This window comes from Vicia villosa, unplaced genomic scaffold (assembly GCF_029867415.1).
Source record: "Vicia villosa cultivar HV-30 ecotype Madison, WI unplaced genomic scaffold, Vvil1.0 ctg.000780F_1_1, whole genome shotgun sequence".
NCBI classification, from domain to species: Eukaryota; Viridiplantae; Streptophyta; class Magnoliopsida; order Fabales; family Fabaceae; genus Vicia; species Vicia villosa.
Genome location: NW_026705349.1, coordinates 264,583 through 276,804, shown reverse-complemented (window position 1 = coordinate 276,804; position 12,222 = coordinate 264,583). Strand labels below are relative to the sequence as shown.

General features: G+C 28.6%; 1 pseudogene; it reads left to right on the top strand.

Moving 5' to 3' along the window:
* Nucleotides 1–6,702: 6,702 nt before the first annotated feature.
* Nucleotides 6,703–7,884, top strand: LOC131631161 (protein TRANSPORT INHIBITOR RESPONSE 1-like; annotated as a pseudogene).
* Nucleotides 7,885–12,222: the final 4,338 nt, after the last annotated feature.

The following is a 12,222-nucleotide window of genomic DNA, read 5'->3' as shown; positions in this document are numbered from 1 at the left end:
ATACACAAAATGAGGAATTATTCAACGAATATCAACAAAAGTCTCAATAAGTGCCACAAAACATATATACAAAATAAGTACATTTTAGAACTTAACAATATTGTGCAATAACATCAGATGCATGGTCACAAGTTCGAATTCGCAATATCTCATGGTATAAGTACCGTCAAGTTATCAAACACTATAATTTCAATGCCACGTCATTTTTTATTTTATTTTAAAATAAATTAAAATTTAATATAATTTGAACTAAAGATATAGGTATCCAATTTAAATTTATGGGTATCAACGAATTTATCTATTAAATATAAGTTTTTAATTTAAATTTATGATTTAATAACATTAAATTATAAAATTAAATATATGTTTAATCTTCTAATTATAACCTTCTTTCCGTTGTCGAAGCAAATACTTTGGCCCTTAAGGAGGCAATCTATGGAGATATAGCGAATCATTTGAATAAAGTTATTTTTGAAAGTGACTCACAGAGGGTGGTTCAGGCGATTCATTCCAATCATTGTGGAAATTCTGAATTTAGTTTGATTATCTTATCTATCCAGATATTTTTACAATGGTATTCTAACTTTGAGGTTAAGTTTATTAAGCACCAAGCGAATATGATTGCCCACTTGTTAGCGAAGGCGGCCAATTCCTGGTCTATGCGTAGTATTTTTAATATATTTCCTCCTTGTAGTGAGCAACTTTTGATTAATGAAATATGTTAATTTTGCTTTGGTCAAAAAACAAATCTTCTAAAGGTCTGTTTGGTAAAAATAATGGTTGGTTGATAAGCTAGCTAATAGCCTATAGCTTATAGCCGATGACTGATGACTGATAGCTTATAGCTTATGGTTGATGGCTGAGACTGATAGCTGATAAGTAGGGGTTGAAATGGGCTGGGCCGAGCTAGGCTTTGCCCAGCCTGAGTCTGTAGGCTTATTTTTTTTGGCCTGAGCCTGACTTTTTGAAGGCCTGATTGGCCTATTAGCCTACTTAAAAGCCTATTTCGTTTGAACATTTGTAAATAAGTCATTCAACTCAACTTTATATAGACTAACAAATTAAAAGATCTGTGAGATTAAACGTTTGTTTGCATTGGCTTATTTGAGTTTACCTAGTAGCATAAATTTTATAATACTATTTGTTTGAGAAAACTTATGACATTGTTCATAAGATTTTTTTTTCATCTTATTTTTATAATTTCTTCAAGATAACTAAGATTTATTTTTATAGTTTAATTTAAAGTACAAAATATAATATAATAATAATAAAATTATTTATATTTATTTAAATAGGCCGGCCTCATAGGCTTAAAATGCTTTTTATATGGCATGTGACCTACTCTTTTTAGTTAAATAGGCTTATAAAAAAGCCTAAGCCTTTTCTATTTACATAAAAGCCTAACCTGGCCTAGACCTATGTAGGCTGGGCCACAGACCCCTGTTAGTTGGTCTGGCCTATTTTCACCCCTACTAATAAGCTAATTAAAGTGTTTGGTAAAATTAGCAGTTTAAGTAACTTATAAATGTAAAACGACATAAAAGATATTGAATACATAATTATTTTAAATTAAAATAAATTATAAAGGATAAAAGTGGTTTTTAGTAAAATAATAATGATAAAATAGGAAGAAAAAATGATAAGCTATAAGCTAAGACGCTATTTGAAATAACATATAGAAAATAAGCTATAATCTAACAAAATAAGTTATAAGCTCGAGATAAAAAGACCGTTTTCAAACAAGTCTAAATTGTCATATGAACTTATAAGTCATAAGCTATAAACTATAAATTATAAGCTCAAATTTATGTCTTACCAAACAAAGTCTAATTATAACCAATTTTTTTTTAGCTTTTCAATTTAATTTTTAATATATTGGTACTCTAAATGTTTTATCATCAAAATTACTATTTTTTATTTTACAAAAATCCACATTACATGTTTGAAATAACATTTTTGTGACATGTTATTGATAAAAAAAATTAAAATATGATTAATTTAATAATTTAAATATTTAATCTTTTGTTTTAATTAATTTAGCTATAATTCCCCATTAAATAATTAATCATCTATATTTGTTTAGTCAAGTAATAATCTATATATTTTAAGTTGATGTCCCTTGATATTTATTTATTTTATGTTCCTTTTAAAAAAAGTATATAATATACTATAATTAAAAAATTGATATATCTTAAAATATAATCAATGATATTCAATTTTAAATTTATTATAAGACATATATTTTTATTCTAAGAGTAAGTTATTAACACTTACTTAAAACCATTAATTTTTTTCAATCTAATGGCTAGAAAAAATAAGTAATTAAATGGAGTCAAAATCTTCTCTATTTCCTCCCTTCTCCATTTTGTGCATTACTAAAGTTTTAGAAATATTAATGTAATAATGTGACATTTAATAGGTACAATTATTTTTCATGCACACATATGTCTCTATAACTATATTAATGGAGAGGGAAAATGAAGAGAAAAAATGGAGAGAATTCTATCTCAATTAATTGTGGAGAGAAAAATTATTACTTACTACTTTAATTATTAAATTAAGATGAATTAATGGTTAAAATGTGGTGTAAGTTTTAATAACTTACAATGTTCCTCTTCATCTTTTATAATTACAAAAATGATTATAATTTTTTATTTAAGAGAAATCTAATTATAACGAAAATAAACCTCGCGAAAATATTGCGAATGAACCAACACATATTGGCATTATTTAATTTAACTTAATTAATTCAGATTCTCTCCTCATTGTTTCGTTGACTCCAACAACAACAATATTATTTTCTTCTCTCAATTTTCTCTGCTTTTTTTTTCTTTCAATTTTTTGTCTCAAATTCTTGATAATCCTGTCTCTCTATCTTCCATATTTTTTCTCTAAAATTTATTTATCCATTTGAAATCTCTTCCTACTATTTATTTTTTTAAGGTCTATCATTTTAATTCTACGTTGTTTTCACTTGTTTAAATATTTTGTTTTCACCTGTTTAAAAGAATTGTCAGTTGTATGATAAGAACTGAATCCATCTGTAAAGTCGAACCGAATTGATGTTAAAATATCTGAATCATTATATTTAAATAGTAAATCAAACCATTATGTACAAATAGTTCTAGAACTGAATTGTAACCAAAACCGAACCAAATTGAATCTCAACCCGAACTGAATCAAAATCGAAAATAAAAAAAATACTTAAAACAAGTTTTAAAAAAATTAAAATAAATAAATTAATGGTTCAGTTCTTTGATAAACAATTCGGTTTGGAAAAAATTGTCTTCTAATGATTCGGTTTGAAAAAAATTGTATTTTAATGGTTTGGTACAGTTTAGAATTTCAAAACAGTATACTAAATCAATAATTTTGATTCAGTTCAGTTTTTAATAAATTAAAATGGGTCAATTCAAATAAATTTTTACTATAATTTAGTTCGGTTAAATTTTTTCAGTTTTTCTCATGAACCTAACATGACCACCCTTAATTGTTTGGACATGAATTTTTGAAATAGAGTTTTAAGAAAAGAAAATTTTGATAAGGAATAGTTTTAGAAAGTCTTTTGTTCTTTTAGGATATGTGAGTAGTAGGGCCGGTCCTGAAATTTTAGAGGCCCCAGACAAATATTAAATTTATTACATTTCAATTTATTATTATAAAATAAAATTTAATAATATATTTTATTATAAAATAAATAAAAAATAATATAACTAAACATAAATATTAATGTATTAAAATTTATTATAAGAATTTAATTAAGAAAATTATTATATGATAATTTTTTTTAACATAAATTAAATATAATTTACACATATTATTCAAATTTTATTTTTAAAAAATTGAAAAGGTTTATAAGATGCATATATGATTTTTTTTATAGTTATATTAATATAGTGTTTTTTTAGAAGTTATATGGAAACGTGAAATATGAGACAAATTTTTAATATCTATCATATAAGAAAGTTAATTGTTCTTGAAAAACCCATTTTGCCCTTTTTTAAAATCCTCTTCATTTGGACTACACACGTGGACACTCTCTTTGCATCAGGTTGCCTATTCTTCCCAATTTCACAAAACTTTTCTATTTTCTCCATATTTTTTCCTTCTCCTCTTTTTTGCTTCTCTTTTTTCGCAAAGCCCTATCCCCTTTTCACTCAATGATAATCTCTCTCAATCAAAGCTGCAGACTCAACTTTTCTGATTGCTTGCAACTATGGTTTTGCAAATTTCAATACAAACCCTATCTCTCTTTAGTTTCCTCCCGATCCAACGCTTCCATGGTAGGGTTTTGATTTCGTTGCCTGTGGTGGTTGGAGTTGAATCGCATACGACGAAGAAGACACCTATTCTCCTCATCTTCTACTTAATTTCTCTCCCTCTACTGTGTCGGTTCCTCTTCACTCTTTCTTCTCTCTTCGCTCCCTTCCTCTTCTTTGTTTATCTTCCATCTCTTCATTTTCTTTAAAAATTTTACTGATGATTTGATGAAGGTTGTTGTTACGCCGGAAAAAGTGAAAGTGCCAAGGAATTTGGTGATTGAAGAAATGCATCAGATTGAGGTTTTTTTCCACCTATTTGCTATGTTTTTTTAGGTTATTCTATTTTAACATTCAGATCTATGGTGGCGACAATGAATTTAAGATCGTGAAAGTTAGGATTTTGGTGTTGTGGTTAGGGTTTTTGTTCACCAGGAGGAGATTTATGAACTTTTTTCTGCTTTTTATTTTATATTTAATAGTTTTCAGTTTTAACACTAAAGTATTGATTTTTTTAGACAAAACTATAAATTTATCTGATTTGCAGGATTTGTGTGTTTCAGGAATATTGTTATGGTTTGATAACCATTTTTTCTTTTAAATCGGTAGTTTTGCTTTTGTTAAAAGGAATTATCTATGGTTAATAATATTTTGCGGTTGATTGCATGATTGTGTGGTTTGTTTTTCAGGATTTAGACTCGATCGAATTTTACCGCTGAATTTTGAATCTAACAAGGTATGGCCTTAAAATTAAACCGACTAATTGCTTTTAGAAGCACTAACCAGAAAACTTTTATCATTTTCATAATATTTGATGTAATTGTTATGATTCTTAATAAGTGGGTAAGATAATGAAGAAACTGCAGCATGTGAACTAATTATTACAGATCTAAAATTATTATTATAGATCTGAAAACTCACTCAGTTGTTTGATATCAATTCTCTTTATTTGTGTACTTCTTCAATTCATGTGTTACTTGAATCATTCTAATTTTTTGGTTTGTTTTTGTTGTGTATATTAATGATGGCAGATGCAAAAACAACATTAAATGTAAGTTTAGAGACTGTTGTGAAGAAGTTTAGACATTATGCCGGTGTTGGTTCACGGCGGGCGACGATTACTATTCCGAAACAGATTCAGTTTCAACTTTATTTTTTTTCTTCTAATGTTATTTATATGTGCAGATTTCAAATTTGGAGTGGCATGTCCTTTTGATAGATACACGGATGGGGATAATATCCGTGGAGAAAACAATTTGGTAAGAAAATTTCTACTTTTTATATTTGAGTTTTGGATCTGATTGATTTAAACGGTTCTTATTTGTAAGTTTTTCAATAACTTTGTTTCAATAACTTTTGTAACAATTTATTGATGCTTGTATTGATCCTTGAACTGATTATGTTCTGCATCAACTAGCATAGCTTGAAGAGCTGATAGTATTGTTTTCAACTCCTCCAGAAGTTAGTATTGTAACAAATTTTGTTAAAACTATTTTAATTATCTAATTGTGTTTTTATACTTTATCACTATACACCAGTACTGATCTATTATTTAAAACTAATTATACAATATCAATAGACTACAGATCAAAGAGGTTAAGCGATTCTGTGTTCGACAGCTACATCAACGAGCTGAAGTGATTACGTGTTTTCGATGCCAAATCTGTTCTTTCTTTACTGGCAAAATCATATTATGGAATTGTTGGTTTTCAAAAGTAACTCGGGATCTGTTTGGATAAGTACTTATGTATACTATTTCGATGCCAAATTAATGCAGGTTGTTTGTGTAGGTACTGTCATGTATGAACACGTCTTAAGTTACTATTCGGTTCAAAACTGTGTTGTTAAGTTACATACTCATAATGAATCTTTTGAAATGTTTTCAAATCTTATTATATATATGGTTAGGGTGCCCTCGCATTTTATATTGTAGAAAACAAAATCTCTACTCAGATAACCGGTGTTTCTACAATGTTTGTGTTTTGAGGAGCAGCGACTACCTCATGGAAAGCATATTGACATGCCTGTAAGTAGTTTTCTCAATCTGAACTCAAGTATGCAATGATATTCATGCTTTTTGATTGTGTGTTTCTTGTGTGTGTTCCCATCATAGGATAAATGAGCATCTGTTACAATCATATGATAACTTGAATCTCTAATCTATATTTAGACTTGGCTTATCATATTAGTTTGCTTAACTGAGATATGGTTTGATGAATATTAAGTTGCTTGCAAGCAAATACTGAGATCATACTCAATTGACAAATATCATGTAATAATATTGACTTGCACTTTGATTCATCCAAAAGTGAAGAATACCTACCGTCTGCATGATCTTATTTCATTTAGGTTTTATCTATGCCTACTACTTAAACTGTAATGACTGACATTGTTAATAGAGTATGACTGATGTAACATGAAAAAGTACAGCCTTTGATTTAATATGTATTTGGCTTCTTTTTTTTATAAATATGTATCTGGTTTTTGGAAAGTTCTGCCATCCTACCTTCCGAAACTAAATCCTATATGCTGTAGGCTAACATCACTAAACTTGAGTTATACTGTCATTCAAAGCTCTGATCTTATCAAGCTTGTCGGTCAATGCCCCAATTTGTTGCGATTTTGGGTATGTTTGATTTATATGATATTTTTCATTGTATTGCCAGTTCCATGTTTTGTGTGCATCTCAGGTTCTTTACCCTTAAATTGTGTGGTATATTCTTGTGCTAATTAAATTCCGTTGATACAGGTGCTTGATTACAAAGAAGATGTTGCTGGTCTTGATGCCGTTGTTGCTTCATGCAAGGATCTACAGGAGTTGTGCCGTTGTTGCTTCACGCAAGGATCTACAGGAGTTGAGGGTGTTTTCTTCTTATCCGTTTGGTTTAGAGCCAAATATTGCGTTGACAGAATAGGGTCTTGTCTCTGTATCTAAAGGCTGCCCAAAGCTCCAGTCCATTCTATATTTTTGTCGTCAAATGTATAATGCTGCTCTAAATATTCTTGCGCAGAATAGGCCTAATTTGATTCGCTTTCGCCTGTGTATTCTGGAGCCTCTAACTCCCGATTATCTTACCCTTCAACCACTGGATTATGGTTTTGGAGCTATTATAGAGCATTGTAAGGATCTTCAGTGCCTTTCCCTTTCTGGCCTTCTTACTGATGGTGTTTTTGAATATATTGGAACTCATGCAAAGAAGCTAGAGATGCTATCAGTTGCCTTTGCAGGAGCTCGCGATTTAGGTCTCTGTTATTTGCTGTCGGAGTGTGATAATCTTAGGAAGCTAGAGATCAAGGACAGCCCCTTTGGCAACAAGGCTCTCTTGGCCAATGCGGAAAAATTGAGACAATGTGATCCCTTTGGATGTCCTCTTGCCCAGTGAGTTATGGAGCATGTAAACTACTGGGACAGCAAATTCCCAAACTTAATGTTGAAGTCATTGATGAAAGAGGACCTCCAGATTCAAGGCCAAATAGTTGTCTTGTGGAGAAGCTGTATATATACAGGAGTACTGCTGGGCCAAGGTTGGACATGCCTGATTTTGTCTGGACAATGGAGGATGATTCCTCCGTACGGCTCGAGCAACCAAGCAGTGTATAGAGCCAATGAAACTTTGTGAATTTGATGTGGCAGATTGTTAATGCCAGGTACACACTCAGTTTAGAAATCTCTAATTAATATTTCTGTTGCCTTGGTGTAGGTTATTGAAGTTTTGATATTTTGTTGAACTATAGGTACAATGGGATTGTGATGACGGTTTGATTTCTCATGTTATTAATTTGACAGTTTGGCTGATCCCTGGGATGTCCATTTACTTATCAATAGAGACCAAAACTATGTTGTTGTATTTGCATTTGATACATTGTTGTATTATTCTTCATACAGTAATGTTTGCAGACTTAAGTTTATAGTACATTTATATTCATGTCGTTCCCTTTGTTTTTGTCTAAGATATTAGGCACGCGGGTTTATCATTGTTAGCCTTCCCAATATATTCATATTCTATTGCAAACTTCGATGCATTTTTGTCTGTTATACAATGGGATAGAAACTGGCTGGGAACACATATTTTACAGTGGCTGTTGAAAACTGGTTTTGATTGTCTTTATAATGATTCTCGAGGGTTCTAAAAGGCATTCTTCAATGTTTCATGGGCATTTGAAAAATGAAATCAAATCATACATTAAGGTTTCCATCTAATGAAATCAAGTCATACAGGTTTCCATCGATTGAAATCAAGTCATACATTAACATTGTAAATTTTGATTTTAAACAAGTCATACATTAACATTGTAATTTTTTTTTTTTTGCTTTATAGCACCGGTTTAGTCCGGTTCGGGGGCGATTTCTGACATCAAGTGGTTTCATCCCCTCCCGATCGCAGTTGCGGGGGATCGAACCATCACCACTGGACCAACTAACGATTGGTATTAACATTGTAAATTTTGGTTTTAAACACATCAACACATTAATTTTGGTTTTAAATACAATACAATTTATTTGAGAAAATTGACTATTTTTTAATTAATCTTGATTTATGTTAATTGCTTTCTTTAACTTCATTAAAAAAAAGTTTATTCCATGAAACAATAATTCTATTTATTATAATTCTATTTATGTCACTCTAGAAATTCTAATAATCAAATTTAAAAATAAATATAAAAGACAACCTTGAGTTACAGGAATAAAATGATATAAAATATTTTAGAAATAGAAAGATTTCACTTATATTGATCCTCTAAATCTAAATTATATCTCTAAAGTGTAAAAGTGTTGTTGATACACCTATGCTGATAAAGAAAAATCCTTAAATAATTTAGCAGTTTTAAATTTTAATTTATAATTTAAATTTTAAATAAAAATAATACTAAATAATTTTAATTTTGAATATTTATTTATCTAATTTATTAAATTTTATAAAAAAATTTATTATTACAACTCTACCAACACTAAATAAATTTTTTTTCTATTTTTCACAATTGTTTATTACAAAGAATGTGTTTAAAAGTTTATCTTAACAATAGTTGTTGTTAATAATTTATATAATTATCTTCCTGTGTATTTTTTTTAATAATATTTTTGATTTTTTTTAATTTATTTGAAATCTTATAATAAACTGGTGACAATTACGCAGTCCACAGCAGTACCCGTGCAGACGCACGGGTATCTCTATACGGGTGTATTGATTTTTAAAATGAAGGGGTAGTGGATTGACGAAAAAGTATAATGTTTTATTGGTTTTATTGTCTTGGATTAACATGTTTATGATTTGCTACTTATTTATTTTTGAACTATACTTATTTATTTTTGAACTATTTACAGATATTAGTGATTTTGTAATAACAATTATATATCAACTACAACCAAATCTTATATACCAATTAAAATTGAAAACTATTTATCTAAAAAGTTTTCACGGGACACTGTCACTGCAATATCTTTTTTATTTTAATCAACAAAATATTACAAATATTTATAATTAATATAAACTCAATATTTTCACCGGACATTATCATCACATTATCTTTTTTAATTAAACAACAAAATATTATAAATATTTAGCATTATCAGTGATATTTATAAATATTTATATTTATTAGTCATACTTGTAAATATTTATACTTAATAGACATTAAATTTATCATGTTCGTAACTTGTCGGGTACCCGACATTTTTCTATACATTCAATTATTACTATTTTACGGGTACCAAACATTTTTTTATACATTAAATTATTATTATTTTACGGGTACCAAACATTTTTCTATACATTCAATTATTATTATTTTACGGGTACCAAACATTTTTCTATACATTCAATTATTATTATTTTACGGGTACCAAACATTTTTCTATACATTCAATTATTATTTTTTAATGGATACCAGATATTTTTTTATTAAAAAATATATATCTGAAACAAATGCAGGTCCCGTACCAGAACCCGTGCGAACGCACGGGTTGGTTACTAGTTTTAAATATATAATAAAAGTTAATCAAAATATAATTGCAGAGAGAAGGTCAGCAAAACATTAATTATTATCAGATTATCATGCTTTAACTTTTCTCATAAGTTAAAAAAATTGAATTGTAAAATCATCCTATAGTTCTCGAACTCATGACCTGAATATTGCAATAGAACAACAAATACCGCTGGGCTACAGATGAATTTTATTATATAATTAGCGAGAAATTTATTTATTTATTAATATTTATTATAATTTTCTACTTTTCATCCGATTTTGAGGCCCCCGATTTTTTGAAATCCTGGGCCATAGGCCTGATTGCCTTGGTCCAGGGCCGACCTTGGTGAGTAGAGATGTTTGGGGAATTGGTTGGCTATTAAAGAAATAAACTTAGGAAATAACCTTAATAAATTGAACCAGTTAGCGTGCAACCATATGCGGTAAATATATTAAAACTTTTTCGTGATGTTCGTGAAGGAAGCTTTTTGCGATGTATAGCATAGCATCGCTCTTTATTTAAATGTAGGAAAATGCTAATTGTTAAGAAAACATAAAAACAAGAAAGGCAAGAATAAATCTCAACCATTCATTATCACCACCATCCCATGATTCCTATTAAAAAGGAAATTAAATTAAAAATAAATTAAATTTTTTCCTATAATATAGTGACATGTGGACATTCTTGTATTTCTTCTCCAATTTCCTTCGTACTAAATAGCATTACTCTTAAATGTATAATACACAATAAGATACACAAGAAAAACCAAATTACTTATTAGTTATTACAGAGAAAATATTATATTCTTCAGCTAGCTAAATATGTTTATACTAAATATATATATATATATATATATATATATATATATATATATATATATATATATATATATATATATATATATATATATATATATATATATATATCGCATATCAAGTTAGAGCATTTTTAAATGAGAGATGAAAGAAAGAAATATCAATCATTAGATTCATCAAGAGAGAAAAATTAATAGCTTCATTAATGTATTAATATTCTCTCTCTTGATGAATCTAACCGTTGATATTTCTTCCTCTCATCTCTCATTTAAAAATGTTCTCACTTGATATACTCCGTGTATATATATATATATATATATATATATATATATATATATATATATATATATATATATATATATATATATATATATATATATATATATATATATATATATATATATATATTTAATTTTTTAAAAAAATATATTAAAATTTATTTTCTAACACAAATATATGGTTGTATCATTAACCAACTTCACAATTGAATTAACCACAAAAATGTACGTCATTAACCAACTATTTTTTTTATAATTTATTAACTAATTTCACTACTTCATTAACCAATAAAATGCATGATATTAACCATATTCGACACTAATTTATAAATATATTGTCATACCCCAATTTTTGACCTAAGATACCACCTCATATCATTTGCATATGCATCATTTGCATCTCTAACAAATTGCATAGCTTGTGTTTGTTACTTGTGACTCAGCAGGGTTTAATCAGGAAATCACTCATCAGTACAAGTAACAATCAATTAGGGTTTTGTTCTCCCTTCATTTCAAAAGAACTATCTTCATCAACAATCAACATTTGGTCCCCAGAGATTCACTTCAACAAACTCAACAGCTTTGAATCGACTGAATTAGGGTTTTGACTGAAGACAGCATACTCCTGACTTTTGCTCAGAATTTGACCTAATGACTTGGGACATGACCTCAAGACCCCAAGTACATCATTTTGACCTAATCCATTGACTCAGAACATCTCCTACACAAGGATTGATTAACAGTAAAAATTCAAATCATCAGATAAGGGTTTTGAACTATCAGGGACTGAAATCAGGGATCACATTTGGGAAACCCTAAAAATCCCCAGGAAGTCAATCAAAAGTTTCAATCATCCTCAAATAATCCCTATGACAATATACAATGGAAATTGTATCTCAATTCAA